This window comes from Paroedura picta, chromosome 13 (genome assembly GCF_049243985.1).
Source record: "Paroedura picta isolate Pp20150507F chromosome 13, Ppicta_v3.0, whole genome shotgun sequence".
In the NCBI taxonomy this organism is placed as follows: domain Eukaryota; kingdom Metazoa; phylum Chordata; class Lepidosauria; order Squamata; family Gekkonidae; genus Paroedura; species Paroedura picta.
In genome coordinates, this window is record NC_135381.1 from 22422882 (window position 1) to 22438909 (window position 16028).

The window sequence follows — 16028 nt, forward strand, 5'->3', positions numbered from 1 at the left end:
CTGTGGTCCTCCAGATGTTCATGGACTACAATTCCCATGGCCCCCTGCCAGAAAACGCTGGCAGGGGCTCATGGGAATTGTAGTCCATGAACATCTGGAGGACCACAGGTTGACTACCCCTGCTCTAGGTATCTTTACTGCTTGACTATCCAAGCTTGGGAAATGGCTGCAGAACAATTCTGCTACTCCCTCAGTCTGAATGTTATACTTCTCTGCTGCTAGTTTCAGGGGAGAGTGAAGATTTGAGCCTCGTCTCCCAGTTGCCTCACCTAGCATACCACCCTGGCTGCGAGGAGGCCGTAACAATGTCTTGCCAATGCTGAATTTATTTGGGATATTTGGTTAATATAGCAGAGATTTGCCCAGTCATGGAAGCATGATATGGAGTGCAGTCAATAAATCTCCCAAGGTAAACTTGCAATTATTCAAGTAGATTCAATTCACATTCATAAATGTTAATATAATTTGATGGTTTATGTAGACACCTAACCTTTTGGGTCCCAACTACTTATTGGTTAGGTTTGTTATTGTTTATAAGACTATCCCCTTTTTGGTTCTCATTTTTCCTATCACAAATGGCCAGCTTGTCCGGCATCATGTGTGAGTGTGAGGACATTGTCTCTACTGAAGAGATCTGCCAAAATACGTATCTCCATGGAAAGCCATGTGAAATGTGAGAGAGGACAAAGTAGAAAAAGGGGTTGGAGGGCTGCTCCCAGGTTAATACAAAGCAAGTCATCCCATTCATCCCACTTTACATACTTTGAATGATGCAGCATTGCCCAATGTCCAAGCAAGCTGAGTTGCTCACTCCAAAAGAATTATGCTTCTCCATGCTGACATTTTCCCATGCAGACCTCAATCTACTCCAGATCAATTGCATTGGGCAATACTGAGCTTTGGTATTCTGAGGGAAGGAAATACATATTTTCCCCATTAGAAAGGGTTTGTTTAGGAACAAGAGTGAAGTTTAAAAGTGCAACACTGACCACTTGTGGCAGCAGTTGTTATTGCAAGAAAAACAATGTCCTACCTATTTCACAATACAATCTTTTTGCATTCTGTTGAATTTTGAGAAACCAAAATCCTTACATTCTCACTTTCGATGGCTGAATAAAGGAGACTCATATAAAGCTTTATAAAATGATGCATGATGTGGACAACAGTGAGATGCATTGCCAACTGCCCTCATGCATGTGATAAAGATAGCCCCAGATTACACAAAAGTTGAAACTGGAATAAATGCTGTTAGTCTTTAAAGTACTAATGGACTCCTGCTTTATTGCATTGATAGACAGGAGCCCCAGGGAATCCAAGTCCAGTCAGGGCTGCAGTGCTTAGGACTGGGGGCTATAATCCGTCCCTCCACTCTTGTGCTCCTGACCTTAGAAAGCCCTCTAGAACAGTGGTTGGCCTTAAGGTGGAACCACACAAATTGCTTGTGGGTTGCTGGTATGTTTGGGGGGGGGGGCATCAGCTGTGAGTGGCTACTAGAAGCTAGGAAATCAAACTGCGGCAAGGGGGAGTTTTAGTCTCTGATTCCCCTGCAGGAATCCCTCACAGCCATAGAGATTTTCTGCTGGTGAAAAAAAGAGAGCCCTCTCCTTTGACAATCAAAATAGACTATGCTGGGGCTCATGGGGCCTGTACGTACAAAAGCTATGCAGGACAGTGTTTGTAAGGAGGGGAACCGGGTGAAACTGAGTGGGGGAAAAACCTGACTGAATCCAGGCTGTAATCTTGTAATCCAATCTTGGATTAGTTACAGTTCTCTCAGAGCTCTCTCAGCACCACTCATTTCACAAGGTATCTGTTGTGGGGAGAGGAAGGGTAAGGTGTTTGAAAGCCAGTTTGGCACTCCTTGTTGTTGTTAGGTGCAAAGTCGTGTCCGACCCATCGCGACCTCATGGACAATGATCCTCCAGGCCTTCCTGTCCTCTACCATTCCCCGGAGTCCATTTAAGTTTGCACCGACTGCTTGGCACTCCTTATGGTAGTGATAAGCAGGGTATAAAAAACCCAGCTTTTTTCTACTTCTTAGTTTGTCCTCCCCCCCCCCCCAGCTCACCTAAGCATGCTGAAGAACAATGTATCTCTCTTTCATTGTCTTTGGCCCTAAGGCTCTGAATGCAAGTCTCAGTGCAAGAGACTAGAATTGGGATGCTAGGAATCCCCAGCATTTCTCAGCAACCCCCTTTGTCGCCTGCCTGCACGCCAAAGACAATGCCCTCATACTGCACACCTATTGACTGACTTCCAGGGGAACCGTGTCTCCGTCATTGGCATCCGCAGTTTCCAGGTGCAACATAGGTCCATCACCAAGGACCTAAGGCTGGCCATCGTCAAGGGCTGTTGCACCAGCCTGCTGGGTCTTGAGTGGTTCTCCCCACTTGGCATCATTATCTCTGGCATCCATCGCCTACAGCCCTTACCGCTTGAGGCTGTCTGGGCTGAATTCGGGGCCATATTCGACAGCACACTTGGCTGCTATACGGGCCTGCAGATCTCCTTTGATCTGGACACAGCAGTCAAGCTGATTCGTCTGGAGGCACACCGAGTGCCCTTCGCTCTGAGGCCACACATAGATGAGGAGTTGGATCGCCTAATTAACCAAAGCGTCCTGGAACCAGTGCCTCATTCAAATTGGGAACCCCCTATCTTGACGCCGTTGAAGGCTTATGAGAGCATCCACATTTGTGCAGAGTACCAATGCACCATCAACAAAGCCCTACAACAACATGTGTACCTGGTTCCTTTGGTCAGCCACCTGCTGGGATCGCTCGCAGGAGGCAAGGTCTTCACAAAGCTTGACCTTGCCCAGGCATAACAACAACTTCCAGTAAAAGACACTGCCGCAGAAGCACAAACTGTTGTGACAGATTGGGGCGCATTACGGGTAAAGCAGTTATAGTTCAGGGTCAGCACAGCCCGTGGCATTTTCCAAAACTTAATGAAGGACCTCCTGTGTGGGCTGCCCAGAGTGGTTCCATATTTTGATGATGTGCTGATCTGTGGGTCATCGGAAGAAGAGCTAGCATCCCAGCCCCGGTCCATCCTGTCCAAGGTCCATGGTGCAGGTCTCTGAGTCAAGAAGGAGAAATGTCAACTGGCTGTTCCTGCAGTTGGTTTCCTGGGGTTCCTTGTGGATGAGTCAGGTATCCACCCCACACCGTCCAAGGTCCAGACAATCAAGCAAGCTCCCATGCCTTGTTCATGGACTGAGCTATAGGCTTTTCTTGGCCTACTGAACTTTTATCATGTCGTCCTGCTGAACAAGGCATCTGTGGCAGAACCAGTGCACTGTTTGCTAGACAAAAGCGTGCCGTAGTCCTGGACCAGACAACACCAAGGCTGTCGAGGCTGTCAAACATTCACGGCTGTCAAACACCTTCTATCATCATACTCCCACATCTGCATTGGTTACCCATCTGCTTCTGGGTCAAGTTCAAGCTTTTGGTATTGACCTTTAAGGCTATATGCTGCCTGGGTCCCACTTACCTGTGGGACGGCTTGCTTTCTTATGTCCCCACAAGTCTCTTCGCTCTTCAGGTATGAATCTACTGGTTGTTCTGGGCCCCCAGGACATAGGCAGAACTATTACACAATCTGAAGCGTCCAACTTCCATCTTCTATTAACATTAAAAAACCAGGCTGGTATTTCTATGTTCTCTTCATTAGGTGGCAGCATTGATCAAGTTTTTTAGTTCCGTCCAGGAGGAAAAGCAGAATGCTGAATCCGCTTAAGAGGAAAGAAGGTCTCCCCAGCCACACAGATATTGCAGATTTGGTGAGGAGGCTGCTCTTTTATGCTGAGTTGGCGCTTTCTGCCTGCGTTTCTTTTTCTTTATATCTTTTACTTGCTTTTTTGGTCTCTCATTTGAGATTGTAGGAGGGGAGGGAAGAGAACCATGAACAGCTATTTTAGAGCCATTATTCCCAAATCAAGGGCCTCTTGAGGTGCAGCGTGATAAGGCAGCAGACATGCAGTCTGAAGCTCTGCCCATGAGGCTGGGCGTTCAACCCCAGCAGCCGGCTCAAAGTTGATTCAGCCTTCCATCCTTCCGAGGTTGGTAAAATGGGTACCCAGCTTGCTGGGGGGTAAACAGTAATGACTGGGGAAGGCACTGGCAAACCACCCCGTATTGAGTCTGCCATGAAAACGCTAGAGGGCATCACCCCAAGGGTCAGACATGACCCGGTGCTTGCACAGGGGATACCTTTATCTTACCTTTACTATTCCCAAATGAGAATAGGAAGTGGCACACATTAGGATACCATGAGAGAACTGTTTGTGCACCATGATAAAATATTCATGAAATAACGAAAACCTTAAGTGGCAGAGGTTGTTTGCTGCATCTCTGCATGAGTTGCTGTTCTGGCTCATTCTCTTTTCAGCCATGGCCTCTGGAGGAAGTTATTTCATGTTGCCCCAGAACTCAGTGAATTCTTCAGCACCTCCTGTGGCAACTGCACTGCATGGGCACAGCAGAATTGTCTGGCCTCAGAGAAGCCTGTCTTCCTTGAGCCTGTGCTCTGGCCTTGCACACCCAGGTGAATGTATCTTGGTGAAGCAGTGGGGTCAGGTGCCTCTGGGCACAAGTAAGAACTGCTCTAGCTGAAAGCAAATGTTCTAGCCATATGAGTGAAGGATGTCACTCTGTATGAGTCAGATGTGATCTGGAGTTCTGAGTTCGGTTCTGGGAATCATGCTTTAAGAAAGAAGCAGACCAATCAGGAAGAACAGGTGAGTAAAGAAGATCACATAGAAAACCATCATTGTGAGGAAACATTACGGGGACTGAATCTGCACAAAGTTCACCAACAAATCTCCAGGAATTCCTTAGCATAGCTCTGGGACAAGAAAGGAGGGGCTTAAGCTGTATTTTCCCCCACACAGAGCAAACTGGAGCCTCAGAGGAGTTATTTAACTCAGTGGTCCCCAACCTTTTTATCACCGGCGACCACTCAACGCCTGACAATTTTACTGAGGCCCAGTGTGTGTGTGGGGGGGGTAGTTTACTCCTCTACCCTCAACCACTGCCCTAATGCTCTCTGATCGCTATGGTAATGTTTAAACATCCCTTCAAAATAAGATACAGACACGCCACAACAATGAACATAAGGAACATTTTATTTTCATGGAAATTTTAACTCATGACAATGACAAATCAATGGGAACCCTGAGCTTGTTTCTCTGCAACGAGATAGTCCCATGTACGCCTGCCGGATCATGGATGAAGTAAAGGGCCGGGGGGAGGGGGGGAGAGAAGGCATCCTTCGCAGCCCACCTCCAGTTAGTCGACGGACCACATGTGGTCCACGGCCCACAGGTTGGGGATCGCTAATTTAACTCATGCAGGACGCATAAGAAGAAAACTCCCATGAACACCTTCTCCTCCAAAGATCCTTCCCCAGTCTGCCTAGAGCTGTAAATAGCATTTTAACAACCATGGAAAATCTTCACTGTGGATAGTTCACAAATCCTGTGGTCTGGCCCTTAAGTTTGTCCCCTGGATTTATCTCACTGGCCATCACTGGAGCTCCTAATAGCTCTTCTGAGTGGTTCAATTATTCAAGAGAACATTAGTCAGAAGGGAATTAATTGTAGTGGACTGGGAAGAAGGGCCCTTGTGAGCTTTTGTCCAAACTCTTTCCTGACCAGTCCGCCTTACATCAATGAACAGATCTCTTCCTCTTTTGTACCAGGCCATTTGTGGCTGTCATCTGAGCAGGCTTTGCAGGATCAGTGCAAGCAAGTGAACAGGGTGCAGGTGTGTATACTGAAGTGGGTATTTTTTTTTAAAGGTAGCTGTCCTTTTGCTGCAGGTAAATGAATTAAAATGGTTGGCAGAGGATGAATGGAGATGTTATATAACCAGAGTATCTGTCACTACTGATGTATGTCATAAAATTCTTCCTGGCAAGAGATATTTTTAAATCTACCATTCATCTAGACAGACAGTTGCTCAAGTTTTTAATTAAAGTCTTTGCCATCATTTAAACTTAAAATAGCTGTGGAATTCGAAGACCAGCCTGTGGAATTCGAAGACCGTGGCCCCAATCCTGCTCAAGATAGCAGTGGTTTACTGTGCAGTCCTATGAAAAATTACTCTTGTGAAAGTTCATTGATTTTAATGGGATTAAAGTGGAATAACTCTGCCTAGGTGTCCAGAGGCAGTGTGCCCTGCCCCTCTACTTGGAAAGAGCACTGGGGCCAGCTGAGCAAGAAAGGTCCTGCAGGAGCCAGCAGCCAGGCCCAATGGATGCCAGGGGCCTGACAACAACAGAGGAGGCATAGCAGAACTCAGCAGGCTCAGACAAGCAGACTCGACAAAGGTGGATGATGAGGTAGAAAAGGGAGAGTCCCAGCCTCACTGAGTAGGAATGCCAGTTCCAGGTGGTACCTGGGCATCCTCTGGAATTATAGCTCATCTCAAGGCAACAGAGATCAGTTCCCCTGGAGAAAACGGCTGCTTTGGAGGGTGAACTCTATAGCATTATACTCCACTGAGGTCTCTCCTAGCCCCAGATCATGCCCACTCCCACCCCCAAATTCTCCAAGTATTTTCTAACCCAGACCTGGCAACCCAAAACCAAGCCTGAATGGAAGCTGCTTTAGAACAGACCATGGTGGGTAGGAGGTGGATCAGGGTGTATCAAGACCCAGAGAGAAGCCCTATTGGCTCTGGCTCCTGCTTATATCCATGGTCTAGCCGCTAGATTGAAGAGAACCATTCAAAAGGTAGGCCTGGGAAAAGCCATGGCGAAAAGGCTTGACCACTCCCTAGACTGCAAAGGGAAAGAGTGTGAGCAGACCAGAAAGATAGAGAGTTGAGTAGAAGCAACTCCCCTCCCCCAGGCCTATCTGAAATGCTGCCAAGGGGAAAGGGAGCCCTAGAGGGTGATACAGATTTAGCTTCCACCCCTGCACCAAAGGAATTCAACAATTGGATTGTGTTCATAGAACCATTAAAAAAAGTCAAGTTTCACTTATTTCTAATTTGCTGTAATAGTTCCAATGGAGCATGCCACAGCTTACTTAGCTGAACTGCAGGACCATTCCCCACTGTTTTTCCATAAGTCATATTTGTGAAGAAAAGTTACCTTTGTTTTTGTAACAATGGATCCAAGTTTTGACATTGGTTTCTGTTACAGAGCTGTGTGAAGTTAGTGCCATCCTTTAACCCAGGGGTAGTCAACCTATGGTTCTCCAGATGTTCATGGACTACAATTCCCTTGAGCCCCATGCTTTTCGGATGATATTCCTGAACACCCACAACCCAATGCCTTTGTGGCTGATGAGAGCAGCGGGTCCGGGCAACTGGTCAGTGTGTTGCGCACATCTACCGCCTGGTGTGCCGCCATCCTGGAGACTCGAGCATGGGCTTCCCTGAAACACCAGGGGCAAGGCAGGGCAGCCTTGAGGGGCCTTAGACCCTGCTCCCCAGAGGGGTGCAGCTGGTCCCCAGTAAGCAGGACCCAGCTGGGGCAGGCCACCTGGGGGTCTCTGCATGAAATGCAGGCCATGCCTGAAGAATGGGTGGGGAGAGCCTGCCACCCCCTTTGCCTTCATAGAATCAGCATCTCTGTCAGCTGGCAGTTACCGATCCACCTGACAGAATTAGGATCCCTACTGCATTTTACCAGCTTGTCAATAAGAATATCATGTGGAACCTTATCAAAAGCTTTACTGAAATCCAGATAAACTGTGTTCACAGCATTCTCCTGATCCAGCAAGGTAGTCACTTTCTCGAAAAAAGTGATATGGTTGGTCTGACATGACTTGTTCTTGTGAAACCCGTGCAGAGTCTTAGAAATAACAGCTCTCTGTTCCAGCTGCTTAAGGACTGATTTTTTGATGATTTGTTCCAAAATTCTGCCAGCTACACATGTCAAGCTGGGTCGATAGTGACTGAACATTTTCACTGACACACATCCTTCAAATCCATCTTTGTTGGGTCATTAATTTTGGTTTTGTTTATGTTTTTATCCCACCTCCATCCTATACTCAAGATGTCCCCAGCCAAAATTTAAGCAACAACATAGTCAAAAGCAACTAACAACCCCTTTAAATAAGTAAAATTATGTCTGTTTCTCCCCTTGGAACTATATATAATGCTGGGTGCAATGGTAGTAATAAAAACCCTATTGAAGTCTACTTGGTAAGTAACCTGAAAAGGAAGTTGTGCACTGATTTCAAAGGGAGGTAAATTAGGGCTTTTAAAAAATCTTTACTTTATTTTATTACAATCATAGATCAGCAATAGCATAGTCAACAGGCAGCAACACTGAAAAAGAAATATGCGCATACACTACAATCATGACCTTGTTATAAACTAAATTCCATGATGTGTGCATAATAATTAATAAAATAATTTTACCAGGTGTTTCCTTATTAAACAAGCCAGAGAAAAATAATAGTATTTTGCAGATTCAATGTGCTTCATCATGAAGGCAACTGCCCTGGGTCCCACACTGGGACCATTTATGGTTTAAGGTATGTGCAGATGTATTTGGACCATTCTACAGGTTGTGACCTATCTAGATAAAGATATTCACTGAGGTTAAGCAGGTTTCAACTTCTTATAGATAGGAACTGCAGAGAAAAACCCCAAATATACAGATATTAGTCATGCTTGTTTCCTTCACTAATAACCAGCTTGATGTTGGAGAATGGGGATGGATTCCCCAATCTTCCTCCACATGCAACCAGATGGGGGATCTTGGACCAGTCACAGTTCTCTCAGGGCTGTCTCAGCCTCATCTGCCTTACAGAGTGTCTGTAGTAAGAAGAAGAAGGATAGGTGACAATAAGCTGCTTTGAGATTCTATTGGGTAGTAAAAAGCAGGGCACAAAACCCAGCTTTTCTTCTTCTTGCTTGTTTATTTAAAATATATCAATAAGCTTGTCATTCCCTTGAGCATTTCAGACCCCAAAAGTTTTGCAAAGAGAAATCCATGTCATCTTTGTTTTCCACTATGGACAAATCTATGCATGCATTTAGAACCAGAGAATAAATCCAGGATGACATAATAATCAATTGGTCGATGGCTGAGAGAGTTTGCATCCAAAAACACCAACAACTCTCCTCTGCTAATGCGGTTGTATCAAAGGGGAAGAAGGCCTGCCTCACACCTCATTGGGGTGAGTGCTAAAAATAAACCTGATGAGAGAGAAAAGGGCAGGTCAGCTTAGCAAGAAGCAGCCCTTCCTCTGATTAAGCATTCAGCCCAAGTCCCCATGGACATTAATCAGCTGGAAACAGCTGGATCAATCCTTATCCATGGTTCCTCTATATATATGTGAAATCCCCATATTGGAGGACTGTGTACTACACTCGCTGCCCTCCCTAGCAGCCTTCCTCACAGGGTGCCTAGAATGGGGAGAGGAAGGGAAGGTGATTTTAAACTGCTTAGAGACACCTGAAGCCTGCTGGGGAACAGTGGGCCATTCCCATTTCTCTCAGAGCTCTCAGCCCCACCTCCCTCACAGGGTGACTGTTATGGGGAGAGGAAGGGAAGGTGATTTTTAACTGCTTAGAGCCACCTGAGGCCAGCTGGGTGACTGTGGACCATTCCCAGTTCTCACAGAGCTCTCTCAGCTCCACCTCGCACACAGGGTATCTGTTATGGGGAGAGAAAGGGAAGGCAATTGGAAACTCCTTTGAGCCACCTGAGGCCTGCTGGGTCACTGTGGCCCATTCCCAGTTCTCTCAGACCTCTCACAGCCCTTCACAGGTTATCTATTGTGGGGAGATGAAGGGGAAAGGTGTTTGTAAACCGCTTTGAGACTCCTTTTATTAGTAAACAGCAGGGTAAAAAAATCCAGCTCTTCTTCTAGGGGGCAACAATGAAAGAAGCATGTGGGCACATAACATTATATCAACAGTAAAAAAAAAAGACAGAAGGAGCAGGGTGGATACCTTAACATATCTGAAGACATGGCTCTGGAAAGCCCATCTATAACCACTATGCCACAATGCCCAAAGGTCAGGCCTCTCCCACACTCAGTGAACAATCCAAACCACAGGTTCTTGACACCCATCTCTCCACACCCACGCGCTCATTTGCCACCACACCTCCACAACCCCCCACACAACATACATATTCAACCTCATGCCCTTAGGCTGGACAATCCCTCCCCTTACTCTTCCTCATGCCAAGCTCTCTCTATCTTAATCACTCTCTTCCTTTTTACCTCCCTCTCTCTTTGCTATTCCCCCCTCCCCCCGCTAGCGCCTGTTGTATCAGCTACAACGGGCTTTAATTCTAGTAAACGATAATTCTTATCTTAACCAGGCAGAGAACAGAATCTGAATATGGAAAAAGGGCTGACTCTGCATGGTGTTTGTGCTCATATATTCCCAGCATGCTCTTCTTGCTCATGTTTTTCACTCCTTCAACTCTATAGATTCGATTCACCCACATGTTCTGTTGCTCATAGGAAGGTATGTCTCCCATTTGAGGCCCTGAAAAGCAGTGATGGAAAGATGGGATTAAGTTAAACAATCGCCAAATCAGATGGAATGGCAAAGAAGAAAAAGAAGAGTTGGTTCTTATATGCCACTTTTCTCTACCAAAAGAAGTCTCAAAGTGGCTTACATTCACCTTCCCTTTCCTCTCCCTACAACAGGCTACCTGTGAGGGAGGTGAGGCTGAGAGAGCCCTGATATTACTGCTCAGTCAGAACAGCTTTATCAGTGCTGTGGCGAGCCCAAGGTCACCCAGCTGGCTGCATGTGGGGGAGCGAAGAATCAAACCCAGCTTTCCAGATTAGAAGTCCACAGATTAGAAGTGTAGTGTAACCACGACATCAAGCTGGCTTTTGGTAGGCCAGGAGGCTGAGCCAGTTTCAGTGAAAAAAATGGCTCAGAGTTGAAGCCGTGAAGGCTTCCCAGAGTGAAGACCTTGAGACTCATCTCCTTCTTCCCAGAAGAGCCAAAGATATAAACTTCATTCAGAACCTGTTAAGTCTTCAAGGCATTGTATACGGCATGTGGACAAAAAGTCTCCAGATAATGGGCTAGGTAACATTTTTCTTCTCCTTCCATTTTTTAAATCCAGTCCAATGGAGTGCTCAAAGGTTTTTACACCCTTTTGTGTTATTTTGCTTGATCTTTACCAGAAAACAGCTTTTGTTATTGGATTTTACAATGGACCGACATGGCTATCTGCAACCTCTATCTACATTACAAAAAGCGTAAATACATGTACCTTCCATTTCTGGGTATCCATTTGTTCTTTTTTGTGTGTTTTGCTTTCCTTTCTTCTCTGCTGTCCTGCTGCTGTTTAGGTTCCGTGCTTCTCAGATCAGGGACCTCTTAGTCTGCAAAGCACTTTGTACATCAATGGTTCTGATCTTGCCATACCTTAGAAGCTAAGGTGAGTTGGCCCTGGTTAGTATTTGGACCACCAAAGAAACTACCTCTGCTAATCTCTTGCTTTGAAAACCCTGTGGGGACACTGGAACTCAGATGCAACATGAAAGACACACACAACCATATGAAAGGTACTACATTCACAAAGTTCATGTTTATGTAACACTGGAATAAATTCTTACAAAGTGCTCAATTCCTCCTAAAGCCCCCCCCCCCCAATTTGTACTGTCCTTTAGATTTACAAAAGTGTTGTCTAGGATAACTGCACATTCAAGTTTTCCTTTCTGCCTTTGTTGACTGAGCAGAGTTGTCTGTTCTGCAAGAGCTGCCTGAGAGAGGCACGTCTGTGCATTTAAGCAAAATAACCTTATTAATCTGCCCTAATGATATTAAGCAATGAACCATAATGCTCATGCTAATATGTTGTGATGATTTTTTGAAGACCAATGAAGACAAGAGAAGCACAAAGTACCTCTGGATAAATATTTAATGCTTTCCTATTGATTTGATTTTCCTGTAGAATGTTATCAGAAGCACTCCAAGGGCACACGTGGCTTTGAGAGCTGCTCCGACCGACTGGTTTTCAACCAGAGATTGGTTTCTCTAATGAATGCCCTTCTGGGAATTTTATTTTCAAATGATAAATGTTTGGGGATAGGAGGGGAGGGGTTGATTTCTGTAAAGAACCCACTTGTGTCTTTCTGGCAACAACCAAGGAGGTCTGTCAGTACAGTGGTCTTTTCCTCAAATGGACCCACATACGTAACATCAAACTCATGCGACCTCAGAAGCACATGACTAACAAAGAGCCAGCAATTGACCCATGTCAAGGCTCGAACTGTGGGCAGCAGAATAAGCCAGCGAGGGACAAATGGCATATCAGGAAGTATATTGTAGTGAAGAACACACCAAGGTCATTGCCATGGAGGAATATTTTTCACTGCTAAGTGACCTTGCCTTACCATCCTGCTACACTTCTTACTGTGTATGTAAAGGCTGTCTCCTAATGGATATATTTCCCGGTTGCTTGGAAGCAGCAACAGTCTGGCTCAAGCACAGCTGTCTGAAACTTAATCTTTCCAAGATGGAGGTCCTGTGGCTAGGTAGGAAGGGTCTGGATCAGGAAGCATGTCTCCCTTGCCTGGACAAGGTGCAGCTAGAGCTGCCACCATCAGCCAGGAATTTAGGGGTGACTTTTGATGCCTCCCTAGAGAGAACTAGCTACAAGACGGATCAAGGCACAGCAGCCACAGATGAACCATCTCCTTGCCCCAGTATTGGCCTATGAGGAGTATTGTCACAATGACCAAAGGGAAATATTGTCACTACATCATGGTCTTCTCCAGTAATATTTCTGAAAAGAATGCATGCAGATTGTGCTTTCTGGATCAGGCTACTGAGAAGTCAGTCCCATGGGGCTCAGTGTCAAGACAATTTGCAGAACTGGCTTAGAAAAGTGCTCTGTAAATGCCCCTTTGTCTTACCAAGCTAACTTCCCTTAGAGGTGAGGGCCAAGAGTGGTGCCGGCATGAGAATGAATTAGCCCCTTTCTACCACCATGATGCCCAAGAGGGGATGAAGTAACACATAGAAATGGTGAATGCCAGTTTAGAAGGGGGAAGGCAGAAGGGAAGGAGCTAATTAATCATGGGAGCTTATTAAATCATTCAGAATGTCTGTAATTGATTACATGGTTTGATCAATCAATTAGACATAGCCGACTTCAAAAATAGCTTTATCATTCTTACTAACAATAACAAAGTGGTTGACCCTTATTATGGGGATAATAAAAGCAGCAAAACCAGGGTGTCTAAAGACAAGGCAGGGGGTTTACATACTTCCACAGTGGCTTCAACATGTATGCAGGAAATTATGGATTTGTTCATCAATCAAAAGTAAGAAAAAACTCTCCCAAAAGACTGAATGGGCATCAATTGACAGAGAATGTTAACAGCAACTGAGGGTGAGCTACAGGTGAATGTAGGTGTGGACAAGAGAAGAAAAATTAGCCTGAAGTTGAAATCTGGAAGCTGGACTTCAGTTGAGGCTTCCAGTCCTGTGGAACACCTTCTGAAATGACTGCAGTTTATTGATTAATTTATTCCACTGTTTTGGGGTGGCTAACAACCTTTTTAAAAAGAAGGGCTAGAATTTTAGTTCTGTAAGAGCTTATTCCATTGCAAGAACTCATTCTATTTCCTCATAGCTTTGACAGCGAAGTCCATATCTTCAACCCAGCTACTAAAATAGCAGTACTGTTTATCTTGAGGCATCCCTAAATAGAATTCTCCCCCTAAATCACAGATACACCAGGATGAGACTGATATTCTCATTTCGACTGGCAGACTTGGTAGAAGTTGTTTGTCACTGCACATGGAACTTTGTTACCAGATAAGGCAGAGAAGGAGAATTAACTTCCATGGACACAGTGACATGCTGTGAAAGAGCTCTTTTGGGAACAGTTCACAAAGATATCAGTAATCAAAGTAATCGGTGCTATCTTCCAGCGGTTCTCTCTTTTACAGAGGTGAGAAGGATGCAGGATGGAAGGGCTTACAGTTCTAAAACCATCAGGTGAATGGACTCATACACACACAAGGACAAACATGACTGAACTCATCTTCTAATAAGTACAGCTGGCAGAAGACTTGGAGAAGGGTTTTTAGGCCAACCTTGGTACAAGATAGGAGAACCGCTTCATCCGCATACAAGAGGAGGGGGGCCGGAGAGCTTCCCAGCATTGGAGTGTGACAACAAATTCCTATAAAATTTTCAGCCAGATCGGATACATATAGGTTGAATAGATGCATATATGAGGGACCGTCTGTCTCCTTATGCCCCTTGCAGAGCTCTGTGCTCTGCAGATATAAATAGGCTGGCGATCCCTGGCTCCTGGGAGGTGCACCTGGCCTTGACCAGGGCCAGGACCTTTTCAGTCCTGGCCCCTGCCAACTGGAATGAAGAAGAAGAAGAGTTGGTTCTTATATGCCACTTTTTTCTACCCAAAGAAGGCTCAAAGTGGCTTACAGTCGCCTTCCCTTTCCTCTCCGCACAACAGACACGCTGTGAGGTGGGTGAGGCTGAGAGAGCCCTGATATCACTGCTCGGTCAGAACAGTTTTATCAGTGCCATGGCGAGCCCAAGGTCACCCAGCTGGCTGCATGTGGGGGAGCGCAGAATCGAACCCAGCATGCCAGATTAGAAGTCCACACTCCCAACCACTACATCAAACTGAGATGCCAGACAAGCTGAGGGCCCCGTTGGAGCTGTCACAGTTCCGCAGGTTCTGCAAAATGAAGCACTTCCACCAGGTCTTTAGTCAAGGCTAGGACTGGAGGAAAAAATTCAGGATTGGATTTTATTGTATTGGGATTTTCAATTTGTAACCCACTGTGAACCAGCTTGTCAAGAGCAGCGGGAAATAAATCCTAAGATAAAAAAATATAAATAAATGTGTCTTGCTGATCATCTATTTTATTGTCATTTTGTGCAGCAGAATTAAGCTACTGCATTGGCTATTGCAAACAGCAGACTATAACCGTTTTTAATAAATACATTATTCACAAAGGCTTTGAGAAAAATGTGGGGGCTGAGCAGAGATCAGAAAGGGGAGGGAAAGGGAGGGAGAGAGAAATAGCATCACATCAGGTTTTGGGAACACTCACATCTCCTTGCCCAGAGCCACCAAGCCCATTTGAGTGAGCATTCTTGCCAATATAGTGAATATTCATAAACCAGCCAATAGCAGGAAACACAAAGCAACATGGCTGTTTACAAGCATTTTGGAACAATTTTGCATAAGTGCTGTCTCTAGGGAAAGGATCCCATGTGCTGTTAGCTTCTTTGAGCAGCAAAATGTTCCGAGAGTTTAGAAGAAACCATTCTGTGTGCATAACACTTTGCCACCTTATTTCCATTCTGGATGGGCGTACTTTTAAGTGTAGCAAGAGGTAGTTTGCTGAGCTTTCTAACAAACAGCCCACGTTTCCCCCCCCCCCCATTTTGTCCCTAGCTGTAAGGACACAGGCTCTCTGTGTTTTGTGCACCATAATGTGTCATGTTAATTCTTATGCTATGATTCAGTTCTTTCTGGTGCTTCCAAATTTCTAGCATAGTAATGCATTGGTTATCTGCGTGTCCCATTTTTCTGATTGCAGCCTGTCTTGAGTTCCTGTGAGAAAGGTGGACTATAAATAATGCAAATAAAGAAATAAATAGTGTGGTGCATTGCAAGATATATGCAGAGGGAAAAGAAATGGGCCACCTTTTCCCAGGGAGTACCAGAGGGAGGCCAACCTGGGCAAGGGGATCAGAAAGAGAATGAGTGGGAACAAGAAACTTGTTTTCTCTATCCTTGTCCAAAAATCAGGAATTGAGGGACTGTCATAACTAGGGAAGAGTCATGGTTTGATGTTATAGCATCTGTCTCACATTATACTCCTAGGTGTTGGCGGAGTATAAATATGCAAGAGATCAGAGCACCAAGCTGCTTAAACAAGAAAAAAACTTTGTATAGAAAGAAAAGAGAGCAAGAGTCCTGTCTGTCTAATCGTTCTGCATCTATGATGTCTGTTCTGGAGGCAAGCAGGGAGGAGGTATGTGTCATGAACCCCTAGTTCCTGACCCGTAGTTCTCACCTTCTCACCTCCC

General features: G+C 45.4%; 1 long non-coding RNA gene across 2 annotated transcripts in view; it reads right to left on the reverse strand.

The window, feature by feature from the left end:
- The window catches only part of LOC143822691 (uncharacterized), a 39454-nt gene that overhangs the window by 6979 nt on the left and 16447 nt on the right, over positions 1–16028 (reverse strand). Inside the window, exons 2-3 of one of the 2 annotated variants that reach the window (XR_013226232.1) lie at positions 11215–11377; positions 7930–8780 (exon numbers count right to left, since the gene is read on the reverse strand). This is a non-coding gene — a long non-coding RNA (uncharacterized LOC143822691). Of the gene's footprint in view, positions 1–762; positions 908–7929; positions 8781–11214; positions 11378–16028 lie in introns of those variants that run through there. The other variant, XR_013226231.1, reaches the window with a different exon arrangement.